The sequence below is a fragment of the Canis aureus genome, chromosome 14 (assembly GCF_053574225.1).
Source record: "Canis aureus isolate CA01 chromosome 14, VMU_Caureus_v.1.0, whole genome shotgun sequence".
NCBI classification, from domain to species: Eukaryota; Metazoa; Chordata; class Mammalia; order Carnivora; family Canidae; genus Canis; species Canis aureus.
The window spans coordinates 29,705,986-29,731,133 of NC_135624.1; the positions used below are offsets into that span (position 1 = coordinate 29,705,986).

General features: G+C 39.7%; 1 protein-coding gene across 39 annotated transcripts in view; it reads right to left on the bottom strand.

Moving 5' to 3' along the window:
* LOC144283320 (uncharacterized) overlaps nucleotides 1-25,148 on the bottom strand; it is a 297,695-nt gene that overhangs the window by 240,153 nt on the left and 32,394 nt on the right. The window contains exon 2 of one of the 39 annotated variants that reach the window (XM_077847231.1): nucleotides 6,187-6,286. The exons of the other annotated variants lie outside the window; for them this stretch is intronic. The gene's annotated coding sequence lies outside the window, so the exon portion shown is untranslated. The remainder of the gene's footprint in view (nucleotides 1-6,186; nucleotides 6,287-25,148) is intronic. 39 annotated transcript variants of the gene reach the window in all.

The following is a 25,148-nucleotide window of genomic DNA, read 5'->3' on the forward strand; positions in this document are numbered from 1 at the left end:
ATATGACAAGGTGTTTTAAAACATCCTGGAGGAAGAGAAACGAAGGAGCAGAAGGGAAGGAAGGAGACATTTGTTGAACATCAAATATGGTGCTAAAAGATTTACTGATACATCCCACTTAGCCATTCCAGCAACTCAATACACAAGATACTATGCTTTTTAGGGGGTAGGGGACAGAAAAGTAAATTAAAGCTTAGAGAACTTAATCAGTTTGTTCAAACTCACCATATGGTAAATGGTAGACCTGAGATTTGAGTTCAGGTCCCTTGATCCCACACCCATTGCCCTGCACCATCCTATGTGGCATCTCAATTAATCAGGAAATAAGCTCCCAGGCGTGTCAGTGCGTTTTTCCATCTCTCACTAATATCACTGGTGATCCTGGGGAACCAGACCCTTCCCATCTCTGCCACTAACTAGAGATGCAGCCACGGCCTCCTCAGGCTCAGTTCCCCCATTTCTAAAATGAAGCAGTGCGCCTCCAGGACTTCTGAGGCCCTTTAAGCTTTAACATTTTATGATGATTCTTTCCCCCCAAAGAACTCTGCTGGCAATACAGAGCGAAGACACAGCACATATGTATGAAAGTTACTCCGTTTATATTAAATTCCACATTCCTGCAGGTATATGTAATGTCTGTTGCCCTTCGGTCGACTCTCTATACTCCAGTGTTTGTTTACAATCATTGGAGCATGAACAGCTATTTTTAAACCTGGCTTTTCATGTAAGAAGGTTAAAACTCAAACTGAATTTGATTTGTTGGAGAATTCAAATCCTCAGGATTATGGCAGGAAAAAAAGAGAAATGGAAGTCACTTTAATTACCCTTTGACTGTCCTCCTGCCCACCCACCCCCCATAATTTCACAAACAAAGATGCCATTGGTTGAGCTGAACTGTATCCAGGGCAGAAAAGTCTTTACATTGGCAACTGATGACCAAAGGTCTTGAGGTTGTTTACTTTACATTTTTGTTCAAAACAACAGGAAGTAATGTTTAGGAGGCAGCTGGCTTGGGAAGTCAGCAAATCCAGGGATCTGCGCAGCTGGGTAAAGCGAAACATAGAGTAGTCTTTTTCAATTGAGTGTTGTTTTTTGTTTTCTGTTTTTTGTTTTTATCTCTCATGCTCTCCTTTAAAGAATACAGCTCTGATGCCAGACAGATGCCTGTTCACCATGTACTAGGAGAATGGTCCGGTAGAGAGCATGGCACATAATAGGAAGAGAATGCATATGCCTTCCTTCTCTCTTCTGTTGCTAATGTGGGTTTTGTTCTGCTTTTTCATTTGGGCCCATCTGCAGACTTCAGTATAGAACATAAGGTCCCTGAGAGCTGGAATTGCTGGTCTCTCTTGGTTGTCTCCCTATCACTACAGCCGGGAAGAGTATCTCACTTAGAGTGGCTTCAATAAATATTGGATAACTTACTGATGGTTTACATTCCTGGAGCACTTTATAGAAAAATTAGAGAAGTATGTTACCAAGCTGTTGGATAAGATGGAGCGCGACTGCTAATGAGCATGGAGTTTCTTTTGGGGGTTGAAAATGTCCTAAAATTGATTGTGCTGATGGCTGCACAATTCCGTGAATATACTAAAATTCAATGAGTTATACACTTTAAATATTTGAATTATATGGTGTATGAATTATATCTCTATAAAGCCATTTTTAAGAGATTTTTTTTTTAAGTAGGCTCCATGCCCGCATGGATCCCAACACTGGGCTCAATCTCACCATCATGAGATCAGGACCTGAGCCGAGATCAAGAGTTGGATGCTTAACCACTGAGCCACCCAGGTGCCCCTAAGAGACTTTTTAAACCCCTCAAAACTGCACATGCTCAAGAACATCCATATTGAGGCTAGAAGTCAATACCAATGATCTGAATACACAGTGGAGCAGCTGGTAGCCAAATGAACAGGGAGAGATGGGTTAAGAAAAAAGGAGAAGTAATACAGCATCACATTCAAGAAAGAGATGCCCCTGCAGTTCTGTCCTAATGAAGACATGCTCTTTCCCTCCCTGCACTTAGACTCTTCTCAAGATAAGCCTGATAAAGATAGCGAACACAGGTGGAATAGCCAGTAGTCAGAATTTCAAGCCTTTTCATTATGTACTAACTCATTCCAAACAGTAACATGACAAGCTGTCAGATGAAAATCTCTTGGCTTCCAAATTCATGAGTTTTCAGGATTGCCAGGAATTCTTGTGTCCTGATTATCTGATCAACTCTTTCATATCAGAAATCACATACTTTGCATAAGGCACACACTGTACAGGCATATTTTTAAATGATTCATTCATATTCATTTACTGTTTAGTATTCACCAGACATTGGGCTAAGTGCTGGATACTGAAAGATAAAATTTAGGATTGAGAGTTAACACTCACAGACCATGGCACATGCCTCATTAGGATTGATCTAGCCCATTATCCTAGTAACTACTTAAGGCAAAGACTAATATCATCATGAACCCCATTGAACAGATGAGAAAACTGAGGACCAGGAAAATTGAGTAACTTGCTTAAGGTCAGGCCACAAGGAAGTGAAGGACCTGACATTATGTAGGGGGAAGCTGTCTCCAAGGCCTGGGCTGCAAACCTCTACTCTCGATGCCTCCCACTCTGAAGCTGGGACATGCCCAAGCAGGGAAAAAACACTTAGGTATAATACAACATGCTGAGTGCCCTGGCTTAGGGAGGATCAAGGTGCGCTCAGAGGCAACAGAGTGCTCACATAGCAACTAAGTCACAAAATTTAGAGCTGAATGCAACGCAGAGATAATTTTCTTCAGCTCTTTTGTCTTTCAGATGAAGAAAATGAGGTCTAGACAGAAGCCAAGGACTTGCTCAGTGTCTCACAGCTTATATTAGTCATTGAACTTGATCCCATGTCTCTTAAGTTCCAATACATTCACTCATTTATTCAAAAGTATTTGTGCCAGGCACTGCACTCTTTTCACTACACCCTACTGCACCAATTATAAAGCTAAGAAATTAGTTTAAGAAACAGATATAATTTCATTTTAATCATGCAAAGATCATATTGTCCTATGACAACTTTGCAAATTCATCAAATCACTTTAATGAGGCATAGGAGTGGGGAAAAGAATGACAAAAAGAGAGAAGGGGGTGGATTATTGTCTGGTTGTGCTACATGTTGGATTGATTTATTCCCACATTTCAAGTAGTCTTCCGAATAACCCTATGGGATGTCAGGATTTTGCCATTTTTTAAAATGATGAAATAGGCTCCAAAAAACATCTAAAAAATTTTGCACAAAGTTACAAATCTAATAAGTGGGAGGGGGAGAGGAATCTACATTTGAGCCCTGCTTTTACTACCTGCAAAGCCCAAATTCTTTTCTCTTCCATGCTGATTTCTAAGCTCAATAACTACGTAAGTTAAATCTCTCTGGATGGCATGGATTTTTTGAATTAATCATTAGATAAATTATAGTTAAGTTTGGAGTTCCATAAAAGCAGTAAGGTGGATAAAATGACCTTTCTTCCTTCCAGTCTTACTTGTCCACGAATATAAAATGTCATCTTCAAATTCTCTATTTCACGTCCCTCTCTCTCTCTCCTTCTCTAGTTTTTTCTTAAACACACAATTTTAAAATATCTTCTTTAGCAGAGCCAGCTGCCATGCACACTTGAAAGCAGATGACCTGGCCAAAAGATCTTATCAACTGATTTTTAATGAAGGTTTCTTTGCTGAATGCCAAGTATAGGAGGTGAGTTGAAAATGGGCATTTCCAAATGTTAAAGAAAGCCACAGACATCCTAAGGCACTTAGATTTCTCAATCAGCCCTTCCTTTGTCCATGCCAAAGGTCACCCTGAGAAGGTGCCTGATGACAGACATTATTTTGCAATGGCTCAAGGCTTTCTATGGTCACATATGTTCCTTTTTCTCCTTTCCAAAGAGTTTTAAGTCAGTGGTCAACATAGTTCTCCTCACATAATATACAAAGGTGGTGAATTTATATTGTTCATAATTTTTTAACAATGTTACAATTACAATTGGCTGTCAGTTATTTATTTTTGGTATTTAGCTCAGTAGTTCCCTAGCTTGTCTGCACATTAAAATCACTGGAGAGCTTCAGAAAATATCATTACCTGGGTCTCACTCCTATATATTGTGACAGAAATAGTCCGGTGATGGCCTGGGTTTTAGAATTTTTTAAAGATACCCAGGTGATTCTAATGTGCAGAGAAGTCTGAACCCCATTAAACATTGGACTCATCATTAATTAAGTAACCAAGTCGAGGGGGAGGATAATCTAGCCTTCTCTTCCCAAACCAAACGTGTTCCTTTCAGAGTTCCCTAAAGCTTAAGTCAGGAAAGGAGAGAGTCAATAAGTCATTAACTGAGCTGATAACCACTGGGTGCCAAGCACACATGATGGATCTTTTGGAGCTGTGCTAAAAAAGGTTACATGAACAACTGTATCCCTGCACATTGAGTGGTTGGAAAAAGAATTTATCCTCCAGCTTTTTGTTCCATAGAACCTCAGGTTCAAAAAGAAATCCAGAGGCAGATTAAGAGAGTCCAGAGACATCTTATATGTGTAATAAGAGCTACATTTGTAGAATATTCTAGAAAATATAAAATATTTCTAGATCCATCCTTTTAGAATGGCAAAAGGGATGTAGATGGGACACAAGGTGAGGCACTGCTGGGTTGTCCCCTGTGATGCCAGTAGGAATCCACATAGAACTGATGGCTTGATTATATTAGTGACCAAATATCCTGAAACATGCAAAGCTGAGAGAGTCTCAAGTGGTCCATGTAGAGGGATCTCACACTGGCAAGACAGTTTGGCTAACCTAACCAGTGAATATCAGAGCCACTGGTTGGTGAGCAATTGCAGTTTTGTAGATAACTATTAAAATTACAGTACTGAGGGGCCACTTTTCTTTCAAGCTTCCTATTTCAGACCTACAACACAGGGGCCACTAGTGGGTGCTCAGTTTTTCTTTTCTCTCTCTTCCATTCATTGCATCTGTCCAGATGGGTATTTGAACACAGGGATCTTCCTGGGGTCTGGCGTCTGCCCTTTGGACACAAATGAATGCTCTAGTTTCCATATCTGAACTTAATGTGTGATTGGAGGTATGCAGGTGACAGCAATAGCAAGGGGTGCCACACTGGCCTCGATTCTAGGTCACCTACTTCATTCCAGCTTTGGCCAGAGGACTTCTACCAAAGCAATCAAGTGCTTATCCAGCTACATGCAGTAAGATTTCAACTTCTATTTGTTCCTTAGGGAGAATCCTTTGGGTGAAATGGTGATTGGTTGGTATGCTTTGGAAATAGTTATGTCACTGACCATAATAGGACTGGAATCTCACCCCTAAATTGTACTGCAAACATGTGATAGCATCTACTATGTTTCCAGGGACTGTGATGGTTGCCAGTGATTTAATAAGAACCAGGCCAAGTTCTTGCCTTTAATGAAATTAGAAAGAGATGGAGAAGACAGACCTGTAAATAGATAATCAAAATATGAAGCTCACTTGTTCTGTCTGAAGAGAGCATGAGATTTTGTGAAAGCACAGAAAGGATTTTTCATTTTCCTTGGAGAGTCACAGATAGTATCAGGGATCCAACATTTAAATTGAATCATGAGAGATATGTCTAATAAGAGCTATATTTGTAGAATATTCTGGAAAATATAAAAGATTTCTAGATCCATCCTTTTAGAATATAAAAGCAAGGATCTGTCCATCTTATTCACCACTGCATTCCCAAAATATCATGGAAACACTGAATCCATTAGCAATTTGATCCTCATAACCTCCCATGCTTGTGAGAAGGTAGAAGGAACATATTCCAGAGAGAGAAAATAAATGTACAGAGACAGCAAATTCATAGTCCATGACCTCATGGAATTCTGACCTGTAGACATTCCAAGAAAAGAATCTCAGTAAACTTCGCCAATGGCTATGCTGGATACACTAAGGGAAAAGGCAAGCGTCTGCCCTACATAATACCTCACACTGTTGCACTTAGTACTTTAGCAAATTCACCGTAGCTCAGAGTCTAGTCCACATCTTTGTAAGTTTATTTTTTTTAAAGGCTCCATCGCTCAGGACTGTGCATTAACCTTGCTTGTGAAACTGCTAGAATGACAACTGATTAATTTAGAATGAGAAATCGCCATTACAGAAACCATAATATTCACCTTTTCATGACCAGCCTGTCCTACCTTTGCCAATTTAGTAGATTGCAGCTGCAAATAGTCATAGTGACCAGAACACTCATGTCATAAGACTATCTTCTCCCTGTATAAGAGCAGAAATTATCAGTAGATAGCTTATCATGGAATCACATGTGAAAAAGTTAGGGTATTGAATGCTTAAGGGAACTAAGTTATGATAGCCTAATACATTCCCCCTCTCCATTGGGACAACTGTACGAGTAGAGTCAAACAACACATTATTTGCCACTTTACCAATGGCCCCATAGAAGGAATCAGAATAACCAGAGACCATTAGCTAAAGCACCTTCTCTTGGACAATGTTTCCTCCTGTTTCCAACTGCCATTCAAACATGTTGCAATCAATTCCTGCAAGGCTGGAGGCCATTATTTTTTTTAAGGTGACAGTACCAACATTCTTTGAGAGCCTAATATGGGCTAAACACGTATGTTTTCTCATTTAATCATTTAATCTTCACAATTAAGTGAGTTTTTGGTTTTTTTTTTTTTTTTGCAGAGTCTTGAACTCAGGTTAAGTTTTGTCTTGCTCCAGTGAATACAGCATTAGATGGCAGAGTAAGGATTCTATCTGAGTCATTTTAAATTCATTTAAGATTTCCAATGGAAGTCCATTTGCAACATCATCCATTTGGGGAGAGAAAAACATGTATGCCTGACCAGATCACTAAAAAAAGCCTTAGAAAGCTGTGATTGAATGGGTCAGACATTACATGCTGCAGGAGTTCTGAGAAGAATGACATCATTGTGGGCCAAGGTGGGGGGCAAAAGGTTGGGAGGGGGGTGATTCTGAATTGGGAAACATTTCCGGTCCTCAAGTATTAGAATATAAAAAGGCAAATACACAGAGTATATAAGCCACACTTCCCTCTTCCAACAACCACAGCAGAACTGTTTTGCATTGATCCCAGATACGACCTCAGTACACATAGCATAGCACAGCCATGAGCATTCAGTCAGTCACATTTGGTACACAAGACAGAAGGTATATTAGCCATCCCCATGTTGGAGGCTGAATCTATAAGACACTAAAGGGGCTCAATGATCTGGGCTCTCAGGTGAAAAAATAAATGACAAATTAGAAATGTGTGTGTGTGTGTGTGTGTGTGTGTGTGCATAAACTCTCCAGAGATAGGCAACTAATCACAAAATCAATATAGGATGATCTTTGAACAAAAGAAGGAATCCTTTCAGACTCACTACTTCGTGGTTGATGCTCCACTCTTGAATAAAGTTGACATTGGAGGATCAACAGAGTTAGATAGTATTGTTAGTATATAAGATCTGCAAAAACTCATTTATGGTTCTTTAAAAAAAAATCAGTGCTAAAAAAAAAAAAAAAAATCAGTGCTTAATTCAGTCTCCAGAATAAGCAAGATCCTAAGCAAAATGTAAAGGAGACATTCTTGCTAAATCACATCTCTGCCATAACAGCCAATCTGAAAAGAAGAAAGGAAGTTCTAACAGAGGAACTAAGCCAGCTCATTTGACCCACTGGATGCCTCAACTCTGAACCCCAAGAAGGAGAAGTAAGATCTTAGCCTCATTTAGTCTTTCCGTTTTGGGGTTTGAGAAACCCAAGGAAGTCATGACTCTACTTGTTCATTCATTCAATATCAACAAAAACGCACAGCTTTATCTGTGAATATGTTCATTCACACAGTTAGCACCTTACTAATTCATTAACAAGCATTTGCCATGAGCTTACACTTTTCCAAGCATTCTGCTGGCGACTAGAGATTTGGAGAGAAAGAAAACATAATTTCTGCCCTCAGGGAGTTTACTGTACTGTCAAGCGGATGATGACTGAACAAAAGATTTCAATATCGTGTCAAACACACTATGCAAAATGCAGAGCAGGGCGCACAATGAGAGAGCCTTCAGCTCTATGACTGCGGAAGGTGCTTTCTATACACAGGACACTCTTCAAGGTATCCAAGCTTCTCCAAACCATGAAACAATGTATTTCCAGGTTCTTGGCAGAAATCCCCAGTCCTCCAGTTTTACAAGGATTCTCCCATTTACATCACATCTCTCTCCACCATTAAGTCAATTTGATGCTACTTTTCCCCACTGCTAGCTCTGCTGTGCCCCAAGATCACCAAACAGGACTGACTTAGGAAAGGAGGAAATTAAAAGCTCAAATTAAAAGAAGAGGCAAGGTGAGCATTACTTACATGTATTGTTACTATATATCTGGAAAACCTAAAAGAATGGACTGAACTAGTATTAGAGACAGTAGGAAGATACAGGAAGATTGCTGAAGAGCTTTCTATTATACAAACCACCAACCAGATAGAAAATATACTGTAAGAAAGTCACATTTAAAATACAGTAATAGAGAAGCCTGGGTGGCTCAGTGGTTGAGTGTCTGCCTTTGGCTCAGGTCATGATCCCGGGGTCCAGGGATCAAGTACTCATCGGGCTTCCCACAAGGAGCCGGCTTCTCCCTATGCCTATGTCTCTGCCTCTCTCTGTGTGTCTCTCATGAATAAATAAATAAAATTCTAAAAAAAATTGGAGAAGGACAATCATCATATGGTTTCATTCATATGGGGAATATAAGAAATAGTGAAAGGGATTATAAGGAAGACGAGGGGAACTGAGTGAGAAAAATTAGAGAGGGAGACAAACCATGAGAGACTCCTAACTCTAGGAAATGAACAAAGGGTAGTGGAAGGGGAGGTGGGCAGGAGGTTGAGGTGACTGGGTGACAGGCACTGAGGAGGGCGCTTGATGGGATGAGCACTGGGTGTTATACTATATGTTGGCAAATCAAACTTCAATAAAAACAAAACAAAAAAGAATACAATATTTAAAAATAATAAAAATAACAAAGTATTCACAAAGCTAAAAAAAAAGATTTATGACAAAACTTTTGATGGGCCAAATTTTAAAGTGGGGCCTCACAGACCTTCTCAATGAGAGGAAGGGACTTCTAAGAATCTTATGAGCACTGACCCATAAAATCCAAGGTAGGAAGGGCCTGTCTCAAGCATGTATGGGTATGATCTTTGTCTAAAAAAATAAAATAACATGTATATAAGAGTTGTCCCTCCTGGAACTGAATTGGACAGAGATCATGTAAGAAGCAAGTAGAACCTTTTATGGGAACAGACCCAGCCGAGGAAGCTAGTCCACAGGAAACCCAAGATACTTCTTATGGAAAAGGGGAGATTATTTGTCATGCAACAATAAATATCCAAAACAGAGCGCAAAGAAGTATTATTCAGGATACTGACTATATTACTGTTTCTGGTAACAAAAGATGAAACACAATCCTTTTTTTTTTTTTCATTAGCAAAGGCAGTTGTTAAATAAATTGCAATAAATAGACACAGTGGCTTTATACAACACATTTTTTATCCACATGCCGTAATATGGAAAGATCTCTGTGATTGTATAAGTATTATTTTTAAATGTTATTTTCAACTTTTACCTGGTGCAGGCTTTGTGCTCTCAGGTGTAGGCTTTATGGTGACAGAGGCATTGTCTCTTTTTTTTCACTGCTCTGTTCCCAGGACTCAGAACAATGCTTGGGATGCAGTAGATGCATACGAAGTATATCTTCAATGAATGCATTTAAAATGCTTAATAATCATCTGGCATCTAGTAAGTTTTTAATAAATATTAGGACGGCCATTCCTCCGAGAACTTCAAGCTTGTAAAACTCACAGAAGAGATACTACCCATGAGCTGACACATCAGCCAGAGAAAGTTATATTCAAAATCTGTGCTAAAATGTTGCCGGGCAGAGGTTCAGTGAACTTCCTCACTCGGGAAGCTCTTTTCCTGGAATACAGCTCTATTAAAAGACTACCCAGTCAGCATTGCTGCTGACACCCCATTTCCTCTCTCTGTCCATTCTTGATGCCTTTTTTTAGATGTCAGGCCTCACTCACTTCTTGTTTCCCATTGATTTGTCACCATTCTGAGGTTCTTTCCCCATTACAAAGAGTGACCGGAACAGTTACACCACTGGCCTCCTGCCCTTCCTGCCAGCTCTGCAACAGACAAAGATTACGGTGTCCTCCTCTCTGGGTGTCAGAGAACTGGCTGGGCCCAAAGAAATTGCTCAGGCATTTCTTTGGAATGGGTGGGGTGGGTGTTTGCTTATTAAACCTTTGGAATGAACCTGACATTGTACTGTGAATGCCGCACATTATTGCATTGATTCCTCATAACAATCTGTAAAGAGGACTCTGGGTAACTGTCCTCTATTTCCGGATGCTAAACTGGAGGCCCAGAGAGTTTCATACCAGGGCAGGCAGGACTTGAATCCCAGGCCCCATCACACTCAAGTTCATGCTTTAAACCAGCACAGAATTTATTCAATGATCTCAACTTCACTCCAAACCCTTAACCCAAGACTGATTATAATACCTAGCAGTGCCTTCCTGGAAGGGGCTGGAATTGAGAAGGAAAAAAAATGTAAATAAGAAGCAATGAATATAACTTGTAATTCTGTGACAGAGAAGAACCAATTGCCTCCTTAGGACAGGCTCCATGGGCTACATGCTCATTTGGGATATGTGAATCTTGACTGTCATGGTTGGGTTGGATCCAGTCAGTCCTGGGATAGCAAAAGAGACAGTTTCCTACATCTCTGGTGGAAATTTAAACAAGTAAATCTCTTTCAGAATGCAATTGTGCAGAATATGTTAAGAACCATATATTGTGCACACCTGTCAACATAGTGATTCTAATCACTATAGAAAACACTTGAAAATATGGAAAAAGCTTTCACTATCCATTCACTCAACAAATATCAGTTAAGCATCTTTTATTGAGGTAGATGTATTTTAGAGCATTAGGAAAGCAAAGCTAGCTAGGGAGAGCAGAACTCTGGGCTCATGGAAATTAATTTCTAGTAAGAAAGACAAGAAATGCCTGGTTAAATATACAATAACACCAACTATTGTAAGTGCTAGGAAGAAAATGAGCCAGAGAAAAATGATAAACAATGAAGGGAGGGTTCAGGGCTTGCTCTTCAAAGGAGGTAATAATCTAACAAAGACATGAATGGAATGAGCAAACAGAGCTCCCATATAATGAGACAGACAGTTCCAGCCTAAGGAACAGTAAGTACAAAGCCCCTGAGGCAGGAGCCAGGCTTGATGTGTTTGAGGAACAAGAAGGGAACTGGAGGGGTAATCAAGGCAGAGATGAGCCCACTTCACAAAAATATTCAGCAATTTGCCATAGTGTGTAACTGTAAACAAAATAAATGTCTAGTAATCCAGGCCTGGGTAAGTAAGTTACTATATACCTACTTTGTAGACAAACTAATGGTGGCCCTAGAGTTAGCCTAATAAAGGTCTGAATCCTGATTCTGCCATTTGTTACTTGCGTGACCTTGAAAATTCATGTAGCTTATCCATTCCAGTTGATAAACAAAGATAATCATGGGCTCTCGCTATATAAAAGTAAATGAGACCATGCAAGAAAGGCATTCTTCACAGTTCCTGGAAAACTCTGATATGATAAAAATGTGGTAGTGGTAACAATGATCATATTTTGATTGCCAGAGGAAATTTTCAACCTGTAGCTTTATGAAGGCAGGAAAGGTGGTATTATTCACGGATAATATCTCACTCTGAAATAAGAAATTTGTGCCATTTACCAAATTTTAATCTAATCATACATGTGGTCTATGTATACAATGGAATATTACTCAGCCATTAGAAACGACAAATACCCACCGTTTGCTTCGACGTGGCTGGAACTGGAGGGTATTATACTGAGTGAAATAAGTCAATCGGAGAAGGACAAACATTATATGGTCTCATTCATTTGGGGAATATAAAAAATAGTGAAAGGGAATAAAGGGGAAAGGAGAAAAAATGAGTGGGAAATATCAGAAAGGGAGACAGAACATGAGAGACTCCTAACTCTGGGAAAAGAACTAGGGGTGGTAGGAAGGGAGGTGGGCGGGCGGTGGGGGTGACTGGGTGGTGGGCACTGAGGGGGGGCACTTGATGGGATGAGCACTGGGTGTTACTCTATATGTTGGCAAATTGAACTCCAATGAAAAATAAATTAATAAACAAACAAACATGCCTGTAAATGACATACTATAGGCCATATACAAGACATACTGATATTATTTCACTTACAGAACTGATATGAACATTGCATAAGAATAGAAGATCTAACTTTACCCAAAACTGGGTCAAATTTTTCTTCTCTTGTTTTCCGCTGATCAATCTTTGGATATTAGACTTGGCTTATCCCAAAGCAGTTTAGGGTGGATTATCAACATTCTGCATCAAGATCTTATCCTTAATTTCTACTAGATATCACTTAATTAAAGTCCTCAATAACTGATTGTTACGGAAGTTTTATTTCTCCAATGTGCTTGGGAAATTTTACAAATAAAATGCCTTTAAATTAGCACAATTTTTGGCTGCAAAAAATATGATATCTCTTTTTTAACTCTCTAGTACTCATGAGAAAGTAGATTATACAAGTTAAATCCCACCTTGGTGCACAAGGTTATTTCCATGCAATATGATAAAACAATGTCAGATTTAGAATCAGAAGACTTCAGCTCTAGTTTTGATTGTGCCTTTACTAAAAATCTCCTTAAATTGAACCATGGATATCTTAGAGAGAAGGGAAACCTGCCTAATCTATGTTGAGCACAGAAATGTGCTCTAATAAAAACAGCACAAACTTGAGAACCAAGAATGATCTCTATGCTAATCTGGCCCCTTACACAAAGATCTTGGGCAATTCCCTAAGCCTCCATTTTGCCATCTACAGCATGAAAACAGTGATATGTACCATAGTGTTATTAGAAGAGTTAAAGATAGGATATGAAAGGTGTCTGGAGCAGATTAAGTATTATTAGAGGGTCTAGTGTTCTTAGCAGAGAATGAAATCTACTCATTATTCCTTTCAATGAATTAACACTACTTTAGCATATTTACATAAACTGAAAACAAAGGATAAAACACTATGGTGCCCCCGACCACCAAAAAAAAAAACCCACTATGGTACCAGGTACCATTAAGATACATCATACATATTCAAAATTTATTCAAGTAATTTCTTAATGTTTAATATCCCTCCATCTGAGTGATAACTCAGAATTTTGTTCAAAGCATACATCATGCCCAGTGGCATGGATTTGTCTCACCTCAGATTTAGGGCTTTGGAAGAAAACCCACAATGTCATGATACATTTGTCAGCTACTCATACGATAATGCTAATAACAAACAGCTCCAAAAGAGAAAAGTTCAATATCGAGGCTTGTTGAGAGACAATTAACCAAGGGTCTTTTGTGTTTCTGCTTATCTTGCAAACAAAGGTAGTGACTATCTTTTTTACAGACTTTCTTCTCAAGCATGTTTGTAAAATGAACAGACTTGGATACAGAGACAGTATCTCCCTCAGGAGTAAACAGTGGGCTTGCTTACTGCCTAGTATAACATAGATAATATTTGCCTTCAGAGCAAATGGGAAGACATGCTCACTGCCTAATATAAAAAATTTGAGTTCCAAGGCCCAGGGATCCTCTCCTGTAGCACAACCCACTATATATGTAGATATCACTCGGTCCTCTGTGTATCACCCTCTGGGAAATGAGGTGTTTGGAACTGCTACGGAAAAATGCTGATTCTCTGACTACTGCTATCTCTATGAGTAATTAAGTCTTCTGTCTCTGACCTAGGAGCCTCATGTCTTCTGTCAACATCCCTAAAACTGTAGCAGGTAAACTTGTTAGCTTGCAATTATGCTAAAAAATCTCAGTTTCCTCACATTTCTTGACAGGCTTTATTTCTCACTGATGGATCTGTAGGTAGATTCATCTAGGTTCAGATGAGATTGGTTGAACTAATCCAGGCTCTGAGTTTGGTCCATCTGAGTCTTCTTTTTTTTTTTTTTTTTTAAGACTTTTTAATTTATTCATTCATGAAAGACAGAGAAAGAGAGAGGCAGAGACACAGGCAGAGGGAGAAGCAGAGGGAGAAGCAGGCTTCCCACAAGGAGCCCGACACAAGACTTCCTGGACCACAGGATCACACCCTGAGCCAAAGACAGATGTTCAACTACTGAGCCACCCAGGCACCCCATTCATACGAGTCTTCCATGTGTCTCCTCATTCTCCTTGAACTGGAAGCTACCTGGAGCACATTCCTCGCATAGTGGCAGTAGATATAAAGAATTCAGGCCCAACCACACGGATATATCTAAAGCCCTCACCTCCCTCACATTCATCTATATTCCACTGACCAAAGCAAGTGATATGACTGAGACTGGTTGACAAGATGGGAACTTGTCCATCTGTTCCACTGGAAAACCCTGTAGGCACATGTGGCAGAAAGGTGTACACAATTGGAAAATGAAAGGCTATCAGACAGACGCCAAAATTCTATGGAAAGAAAACAAGCTTATGGAACTACTGCCCCCTCTCACAGAAGAGGAAGGGTGGCACTGAGGGGGCAGTGGTGAGCCCAGAGGGCAGAGCCACAAATCACAGAGGATTATTCCCAGGACTTGGAACCACAGAGTTTACCAGCCTGAATTCTGGAATTGCTTGGGAGTGATACCTTCTTTTTTTCTCTCTCTTTTTGAATGGGAATGGCTATAACCATTATCCTATCCTATCTCATCATTATCTCTACCAATAACATGGATTCCAGCTTCATACATACACAAAGAGGAATTTTACCCCAAAATGGAGCAAAAGAGACTTTGTGGATGTGATTAAGTTAAGGAACTTGAGATGGGGAGACTATCCTGAATTACCCAGGTGAACCTTAAAAGGGTAATCACAAAGGTCCTTAAAAGGGTAGAAAAAGGTGGTGGCTGCAGTCAGAGAAGAATGAGATGCAATGGAAGCAAAGGTTATTTGAAGATGCTCTGCTGCATCTTGGGCCACAAATCAAAGGACCACAAGCCAAAGCATGCTCACAGCCTGGGGAAACTGGAAAAGGCAAGGAAATAGATTCCTCCCCACCCCCTCAAGCCTCCAGAGGAATGCTATTTTGTCAACAATTTGCTTTTTGCCCAGTGAAACCTGTTTCAGGCTTTTGGTCTCCAGAACTACAAGAATAAGATGTCTGTTGTTTTAAGCTGCTAATTTTATATGAATTTGTCACAGCAGCAATAGTACATGAATGCAATTCCAGACCCCCAGCTCTATACTCTTGCACTTCCATCTCCAGGTGCATTCGCACTTCCATCTCCAGGTGCATTCATACTAGGATCCCAGTATTGATCTTATCTCACACTGAGCCTCATGAATTACATCAGAGGTGTGTACACTGATCCTCAGATACTCACTCCTGAAGGCCTTCGGAGCAAATATATTGACCCTAGAACAAGTATCCTAGGCATCACCCACACTTGTAGGAAGAGGTGCATCTTTCTGGGACAGGAGGAGGTAGTAAAACAATAACTGAGAAGGAACCTAAAGGAGTCTCTTTGGTTTAAACTGTGATGTCATAAGAAAGGGTCTTCTAGGAGCACCTGGGTGGCTCAGTGGTTAAGCATCTGCCTTTGGCTCAGGTCATGATCCCAAGGTCCTGGGATCGAGTCTCGCATCAGGCACCCTGCAGGAAGCCTGCTTCTCCCTCTATGTCTCCGCCTCTCTTTTATGAATAAATAAATAAAATCTTTTTTTTTTTTTTTTTTTTTTTTTTAATTTTTATTGATTTATGATAGTCACACAGAAAGAGAGAGAGGCAGAGACACAGGCAGAAGGAGAAGCAGGCTCCATGCACCGGGAGCCCGACGTGGGATTCGATCCCGGGTCTCCAGGATCACGCCCTGGGCCAAAGGCAGGCGCTAAACCTCTGCGCCACCCAGGGATCCCAATAAAATCTTTTTTTAAAACGGAGGGTCTTCTATTCCTTTCAGAGATATGACAATGTGGTCCATTAATGAAGTACCAATTTGAGACAAGATCACAGAAGGGAGAAACTTACTGAGAGACAAGCAAATGGAAAGAAAGGAGTCCACCAAGGGCCTAAAAGCACTGGCCCAGCTTTTAGAAATTAGAATGTAACTGCACTTGAAAAATAAAATTTGTTTCCTTATAATCCTGTAAGTGTTGGTAAAGTCTTTTCAGAGAAAAAATTCTATTCTATACGCTAGGGAAAAGTATTCATATAAATATGACTAAGAAAGTATTAATAGTCTCACTATATAAAAAAGCAGAAATCAATAAAAAAAACACTAAGGCTTCAATAGTGAAAGAAGAATAAATAAAAAATTGACACAATTTTATATAAAACAGCTACAGTTGGCCAATATAACAAAACTTTTAAAAATTCTTTCATAATCAGAGAAATACAAGTTAAAGTAGGAAAAATACTTTTTGCCTATTAAATTAGCTAGAAGGAAGTACAACAGGCATATACTGCTATTCAGAATTAGGTATTAATAGAATAGCTAATATTTATTGAGTACTAACTAAATCTTAGGAGCTGCCTAGGTGCTTTGCATATACTATCTCATTTTAATCTCATATCAGTCCTACAATATAGCTATTTTAAGCCTCATTTTAAGATGAAGGGAAAAAAATACATAAGGCCTAAAAATATTTAGTAACTTAGGGTCACACGGATGTAAAGAGGTCCAAAACTATATGGGGCAATTTGAAAATATGTACCAGAAGCTTAAAAATGTGAATTCCACTGACTAATTAAATCTAATTTTAACAATTATTTTTGTACAGACATAATACAAACTGTAGGAAAGTCTACTTGCACTAAAACGTTTACTAGGGAGTAATTTACAGAGGTAAATGTTTGGAAATAAAATTTATATAGTTAAGTAAACTGTGCAACATTCAATAAAATTTTACTTCATCTTTAAAATGTGACTAATAAAGAGTTTCTAATAACATGATAAAATACTTCCAATATAAATGGGGGAGAAAAATTTGATGTGAATTATATCTACATTGTACTAAACATGTATACCAACCACTGTGCCATTGTATATAAAATGTATATTTAACTATGTGTTTGTGTCTCTAGATCTATAATTTTCAATTCATTCCATGAGAAAGAATTAAAGAGTTATGAGAATGTAAAGAAATTATCAATGCAAAACTATTAGAGTGAGCCTGAACCTAAGTATGTCTGACTCTAGGACCAAACTCTATCCACTACTAGAAGTTTTTTTAAATCTATGGCTAAAAAGACAGAGTGAACTAGCATTGTCACAAACTTTAACAATGAGGTCCTTAAGTACCAAATCATGGGCAGGATGGCTTTATCTTGTTTACTTATTGAGGTGTGAAATATTTCAAATGGCACCATGGACTCATCACTTGATTTTTATCATTTAATATTATGCTATATTTGTTCTTCATATTTTCAAATAAATTTAAATTTTAGCTACATCTTTCTATAACTTTTTGCCACTCAATATCATGTTTCTGATGCTCACCTATGCTGATGGATATACTTCTATTTCATTTATCTTAACTGCTACATAGTGATCCATTTGTATCACAATTTATGTGTTCATTCCTCCATTCATGTACATTAAGTTTGCTTTTATATCATTCATATTCCTTTTTGCAAATATATAAGGTTTTCCCTTGGGTAAATATAGAAATGGAATTCTTGGGTTATAAGGCATCAACATCTTCAGTTTACTCGATGGTACATTTTTCTTTCTGTACTAGTGAGAAAACACTACCTGCAAAAATGAACCACCTCAGAATTACAGTGACTTAACACATAATATGCTTCCCCTTCTCCTGCTTATTGTCCTTTTTTTTTTTTTTTTTTTTTTTTTTTTCAAAAAAGAATATAACAGCTCCTCAGCATCTAAGTCAAGTGGCCAGCAGGGACTGACTGGCATTTTGACTCCCAAGGGAATACAAGTCTCCGAGGGAGAAAATGGGACAGGCCATCCCAATTTAAGTATCTAGCACTGCTCCAGTCAGTGAGGGCTGCTGCGGGAGTGTCTGCAGTTCCCATTGGGCTAGGTTGGACCACCCTCTCACCATGGGCTGGGGAATGGGCAGGGCTCAGAGCCTGGCAGCTGCAGTTCCCAAGGAAGTCAGCCCTCAAAGAGCATACATAGAAATCCTCTCTGTCCCCCTCTCTACTGAACATTACCAGCTTTCTCTTTTGTGTCTTTTCCAGAGCTACAAATACAGAAATTCTTCATTTACAGATTCTGCTTCTTGGTTATTGTATCGTAAGTACTTTTCAGACGTTCTTGGGATCATGAATTGTGACAAAGATCACTGAGCTTTGGATCTCAAGAAGAGAGAAAAAAAATAAAGTTCAAGTGGAATAAGAGTAATACATCTGACCCAAAAACCTCTTTCCCAAGCCTAAGCAATTTTAGACAGATGGCCTTTCCAGGGTGATATATAACTCAAAAGACTTTATCTTGGAATGGAGGAAAAATAGGAAGTTGTTGACATATGGCCTTTTCTAAGCCTAGTGCCCTATGTTCTGGTTTCTACAGGGCCATGTAACCATTATGGTACTTGTCATCTGCACTGCCAACCAGTCACGAACAGAAACCTCATTTGCTGAGTATATTTCAAAATCCAACTTTCCCACTGAATGTTCATACAGATGTACAGGTGAAAATAAATATCGTAATTCACAACCTCAGTGTCTAGCCACTTACCAGGTGTGTGACCTTGGGCTAGTTCACTTTTAGTGTCTCTCTTTCTGTATAAAATGAGAGAAATTATTACAGTATTTCTAAAGTCCCACAAAGCTTAACCATAATATGAATATAAGCTCATTGATAGGGATCCCTGGGTGGCGCAGCGGTTTGGCGCCTGCCTTTGGCGCAGGGCGCGATCCTGGAGACCCGGGATCGAATCCCACATCGGGCTCCCGGTGCATGGAGCCTGCTTCTCCCTCTGCCTGTGTCTCTGCCTCTCTCTCTCTCTCTCTCTCTGTGACTATCATAAATAAATTTAAAAAAAAAAAAAAAGCTCATTGATACACCTTCAATCCAGTAATGACAGTGATCCTAACTTAACGAGACAGAAGAGGAGAAAGAGAGTCAAAACAATGGGTAACACATGCTAAGTGCTCATTTCTTTTTTTTTTTTAAGATTTTATTTATTTATTTATTCATGAGAGACACAGAGAGAAAGAGAAAGGTAGAGACACAGGCAGAGGGAGAAGCAGGCTCCATGCAGGGAGCCTGACGTGGGACCCGATCCCGGGTCTCCAGGATCAGGCCCTGGGCCAAAGGCAGGTGCTAAACCACTGAGACACCCAGGGATCCCGCTAAGTGCTCATTTCATACCCGGTGTTATTACAATCTCTTTATGTCCTTTGTCTTGTCAGCCCAACCAACCTCTATACAAGGAAAGTGCAATATTGCCTTCACTTAGCAAATCAAGAAATTGAGGCACAGAGAGTTGACAGTAGTGGACGAAAGATCTGAAGCCTATGGTAAGCTATGAGGATTCTCCTGGGCTGCAGGACACGGTGTACAAGTATTCTTCACACACATCACCTTCTCACATAAGCCAGGCAAAAGACTTCTGATACAAATACTACTGACCTCCCTCTCAAAACTGAACAAAAGGAGATTTTTTAGTGGTTTAGAGAACTTTTCCACAGGGGTAATGAAGCTGAACTCAGAATCAGGTAGATGTCTATCTATCTTTCTGCCTATCTTTCTACCTTCTATTGGGAGAGAAAAGTATGGAGCAAGGAGAAAGAATGTCTTCCTCATTATAATATTGTGTGTAGCAGGTAGCGTGGAGAGGGAAAACAGCCCAGACTGTCCAGATGGAAGAATTCTGAAAATAAAATCCTAGTTCTGTTACTCTAAAAAAAAACAATAAGAAAAATTTTAAAAATAAAAAGTTATTTGCACATGGGCAAGTTATCTCATTTTGTTGAGTGGACTCAGAGAGGTACTCCGTAAGTGGTAATTATATTCTCCTTCACAAATAATCCCACAGTTTACTTTATTGCAACATTTTGCTTTTGATGGTCATTAATAACATGAACTCTGTCAAACAAACACACAAAGCAGAAACAGACCCATTAATACTGAGCACAAACTGGTGGTTTCCAGAGGGGAGAGGAGGTGGGCAAATGGGTAAGATGGGTGAAGGGGAGAAGGAGGTGCAGTCATGGAATGAGGAGTAAGTCTCAGGGATGAAAAGAACAGAGTAGAGAATATTGTCAATGGTATTATAATAGTGTTGCAAGGGGACAGATGGCAGCTACACTTGTGGCGAGCACCGCATAATATATAGAATTGTGGTATCATTATGTTGTACACCTGAAACAAATATAGCGCCGTGTATCAATGATACTTCAATTAAAATAATAATAATATGGACTCTGTAATTTTTAAGTCCTAAGCCATTCAGGGTTTTATCTTGCCAGTTCATTTTAAAGTGTTTTAGTTCGTTCTATCCAGTAGCTTAGTTTGTTTTACAAAAACAAATTTAAACACACACACACACACACACACACACACACACACACACACACATGTTTCCAGATTGGCGGAATTATATTTTTTCTGGGCTTTATTTGTTTGTTTGTTTTTGAGGTTGACGACCTCACTCATATCCAATGGGTACCTGACTACTGGCAGAGACTGCAGTCACAACATTCCCAACAGCAGCAATACAAGGAAGGCTACAAGGCACAAGCCTTTTACAAGCCTCTTCATACCTCACGTTTGATAGCACCACTGGCCAAAGCAAATCATGGCTTTCGTGTTAGATGAGACTTTTGATGAAAAGATGCTTCCTTTCTGGATTCATTCTTTTAAAAAATTATAAATTTGCCAAGTATCCTGTCCAATTCATACAATTGTTTCCAGTTGTCCAAGAAATAACCCCAATAGATGGACAGAGGAATAATCAGTGGACACTGGAGTAGAAAGGAAACTAAGAGATATTCTCATCAAACCTCTCACCCAAAGCAAAAGTCATCTTGACAGATCCCTCACATAATCAAGCAAAAACTTGACTACCTAGAGAAGGCAACCTCATAAAAGAGCTCCAAATTGTTCATTCATATAACACTCAACAATAAATGTTTATTGAGTACTTACTCCACATCTGGACTATCGAAGGCATTATGGGTAAGAAAATAAATAAGACAAAGTTCCTACCCTCACAGAGATTATAAGGGTAAGGGCAACAATAAAAAACCAAGCCAATATGCATATAATAAAAACAAAGAAAAGTAAAGCATTATAAAAGAACACAGTTCAATAAAGAAGCTTTAATAGGGAGTCAAGGAAAATCTCCCAGAGGAGGTAACATTGGGCAAAAATATCACCTAAAATAAAGGAGTGAGTCGTGTACAAATTTGGAGGGAAAAACATTACACAGATTGGAAGGAAAAGAGAGAGAACATAAAATGTGAAGAACCCAAAAAGCGAACAAACTTGCATGGCTCTAGTAACAGAAAGAAAACCAATATGGCTAGAACAGAGTGGGAGAAATTCCCTAGGTAATATTTTTTTAGTTGAATCCTTCCCATAACTTCTACCTAATAAGTTGATTACCTGTTAATTCTCACTCTTCATTCAGTAAGTGGCTGAACAAACAAAGAGATGCAGGGATACATTATCCTAAGGCAGGTAAGCTGAAAGGATTTTAACTCCAGAAGGTGAAACCCCACAAACCAGATGAAGGACACCTGAGCCCCACATTTGCATAAGCCCTAAATATTGAGACTAAGGAGACATTCTCAAGCCTTGTAATTGTGAGCTTCCATCCACTACGCCTAACACTCACCCTACACAAGTCAGCCATCAATAATAACTACATCTGCCCTACGACCCAGCAATTGCACTGTTGGGGATTTACCCCAAAGATACAGATGCAATGAAACGCCGGGACACCTGCACCCCGATGTTTCTAGCAGCAATGTCCACAATAGTGAAACTGTGGAAGGAGCCTCGGTGTCCATCGAAAGATGAATGGATAAAGAAGATGTGGTTTATGTATACAATGGAATATTACTCAGCCATTAGAAATGACAAATACCCACCATTTGCTTCAACGTGGATGGAACTGGAGGGTATTATGAGGAGTGAAATAAGTCAATCGGAGAAGGACAAACATTATATGGTCTCATTCATTTGGGGAATATAAATAATAGTGAAAGGGAATAGAAGGGAAGGGAGAAGAAATGGGTAGGAAATATCAGAAAGGGAGACAGAACGTGGAAGACTCCTAACTCTGGGAAACGAACTAGGGGTGGTAGAAGGGGAGGAGGGCGGGGGGTGGGAGTGAATGGGTGACGGGCACTGGGTGTTATTCTGTATGTTAGTAAATTGAACACCAATAAAAAATAAATTAAAAAAAAAAAAAAGAATAACTACATCTTGCCTCTCGTGTCAGTCTTCATACGTAAAAGTTCAAAGTCAAAGCAATGCCTTTGACTTCCAACCCTGGCCACTGCCCCTAGGCCCAGCTCTCGATTTCATGCTCCCCTCCCTATATTTATGCTTTGGTCTCTGGAAATGCAGATCCATAATCAGAAAACTCCTCTACAACATGCACTCCTTCTCAGATAATTCACTCCAACTTCTTTCCTGAACAGAAGGCTGGCTCTCCTCTAAGAACAACACTTCTTTTTCAATTCTTACCACAGTCATGAAGCAGTACACTACCCTCCACCCTGTTTGGGGCTTCCTGTCACTTTTCTGAAAACCCTGTTCTTTTAAGGCTCAAGAAATCCAGTTGAGCACAATTCTCTACCAGCTTCAGTCTTCCACTGTCTCCCTCATTATTCCATCTTATTCACTAAAGACCTTGGCATATGACTCAGAGTTTTCCCCTAAAACTCAATTCCAACCTTGCCATTTCTGATGTCAGTGACAATACAGATGAGTTATCCGGTAGGCTGGCTTCTCAACAACTTGACCTCCATCCCAAGGCAACTTCTGCTTTCCCGACCTTTGGTACTGACTACCAGCTTCTCCCCACCTGACACTGTTCTACTTCTGAAGTTTTTGACTCAACCACTCAGATCTCAACTTCTCCTCCAGCTTCCTCACAACCGCTTCAAATCACTCTTAGTTTCCAACATTGAAACTTACTGTAAATTGACCTCACTGCTCTACACCAGGAGCAGTTCACTTCTGCCCCTAAGCAGTTCAAGTTTCAATAACTTTTGAACAAAAACATTAAAAAGATTATAAATTCTTCTGTCCCTTTTTCATATTTAACTACAAAAGCCTATTTTTGAACCATTTTGTATGTATATGCAGGTAGCCAAGCACTGCTGCAGGGAAAGAGATAAGATAGGGTATTTCAATCAAGGTCCCAGCAAGAAATATAGAGCAAATTCAAATTGAGGCATCTAGGAAACTGTTAACAAGGGTCCTATTTACAAAGCAGCAAGCAGTGTACTGGGAAATGTGCAAAGGATCTTGCAGTATCAGGCTAGCAACAGCCAAGGTGAACTGACCACTCCAAGACTTAAGAGGGGATAAAGGAGGAGCAGCTGACCATACCCAGAGACAAGGCTACCAGGCAGGATCTATGACTTTTGGTTGAGAGATGCATCTACTCTCTGGCAGCTCCTAGGAAAAAGGAGTCGATGCAGTGTGGTACTGACACAAAAACAAACACAGATCAATGGAACAGAATAGAGAATCCAGAAGTGGACCCTCAACTTTATGGTCAAATAATATTCGACAAAGGAGGAAAGACTATCCACTGGAGAAAAGACAGGCTCTTCAATAAATGGTGCTGGGAATATTGGACATCCACATGCAGAAGAATGAAACTGGACCACTCTCTTGCACCATACACAAAGATAAACTCAAAATGGATGAAAGATCTTAATGTGAGACAAGATTCCATCAAAATCCTAGAGGAGAACACAGGCAACACCCTTTTTGAACTTGGCCACAGTAACTTCTTGCAAGATTCATCCATGAAGGCAAAAGAAACAAAAGCAAAAATGAACTACTGGGACTTCATCAAGATAAGCTTTTGCACAGCAAAGGATACAGTCAACAAAACTAAAAGACAACCTACAGAATGGGAGAAGATATTTGCAAATGACGTATCAGATAAAGGGCTAGTTTCCAAGATCTATAAAGAACTTCTTAAACTCAACAGCAAAGAAACAAACAATCCAATCATGAAATGGGCAAAAGACATGAACAGAAATCTCACAGAGGAAGACATAGACATGGCCAACACGCACATGAGAAAATGCTCCGCATCACTTGCCATCAGGGAAGTACAAATCAAAACCACAATGAGATACCACCTCACACTAGTGAGAATGGGGAAAATTAACAAGGCAGGAAACCACAAATGTTGGAGAGGATGTGGAGAAAGGGGAACCCTCTTGCACTGTTGGTGGGAATGTGAACTGGTGCAGCCACTCTGGAAAACTGTGTGGAGGTTCCTCAAAGAGTTAAAAATAGATCTGCCTTATGACCCAGCAATTGCACTGTTGGGGATTTACCCCAAAGATACAGATGCAATGAAACGCCGGGACACCTGCACCCCGATGTTTCTAGCAGCAATGTCCACACTAGCCAAACTGTAGAAGGACCCTCAGTGTCCACTGAAAGATGAATGGATAAGATGAATGGATAAATGGTTTATGTATACAATGGAATATTACTTAGCCATTAGAAACGACAAATACCCACCATTTTCTTTGACTGGATGGAACTGGAGGGTATCATGCTGAGTGAAATAAGTCAATTGGAGAAGGACAAACAAAAAAGGTCTCATTCATTTGGGGAATATAAAAAACAGTGAAAGGGAATAAAGGGGAAAGGAGAAAAAATGAGTGGGAAATATCAGAAAGGGAGACAGAATATGAAAGACTCCTAACTCTGGGAAACGAACTAGGGGTGGTGGAAGGGGAGGTGGGCGGGGGGTGGGGGTGACTGGGTGACGTGCTGAGGTGGGCACTTGACAGGATGAGCACTGGGTGTTATTCTATATGCTGGCAAATTGAACACCAATAAA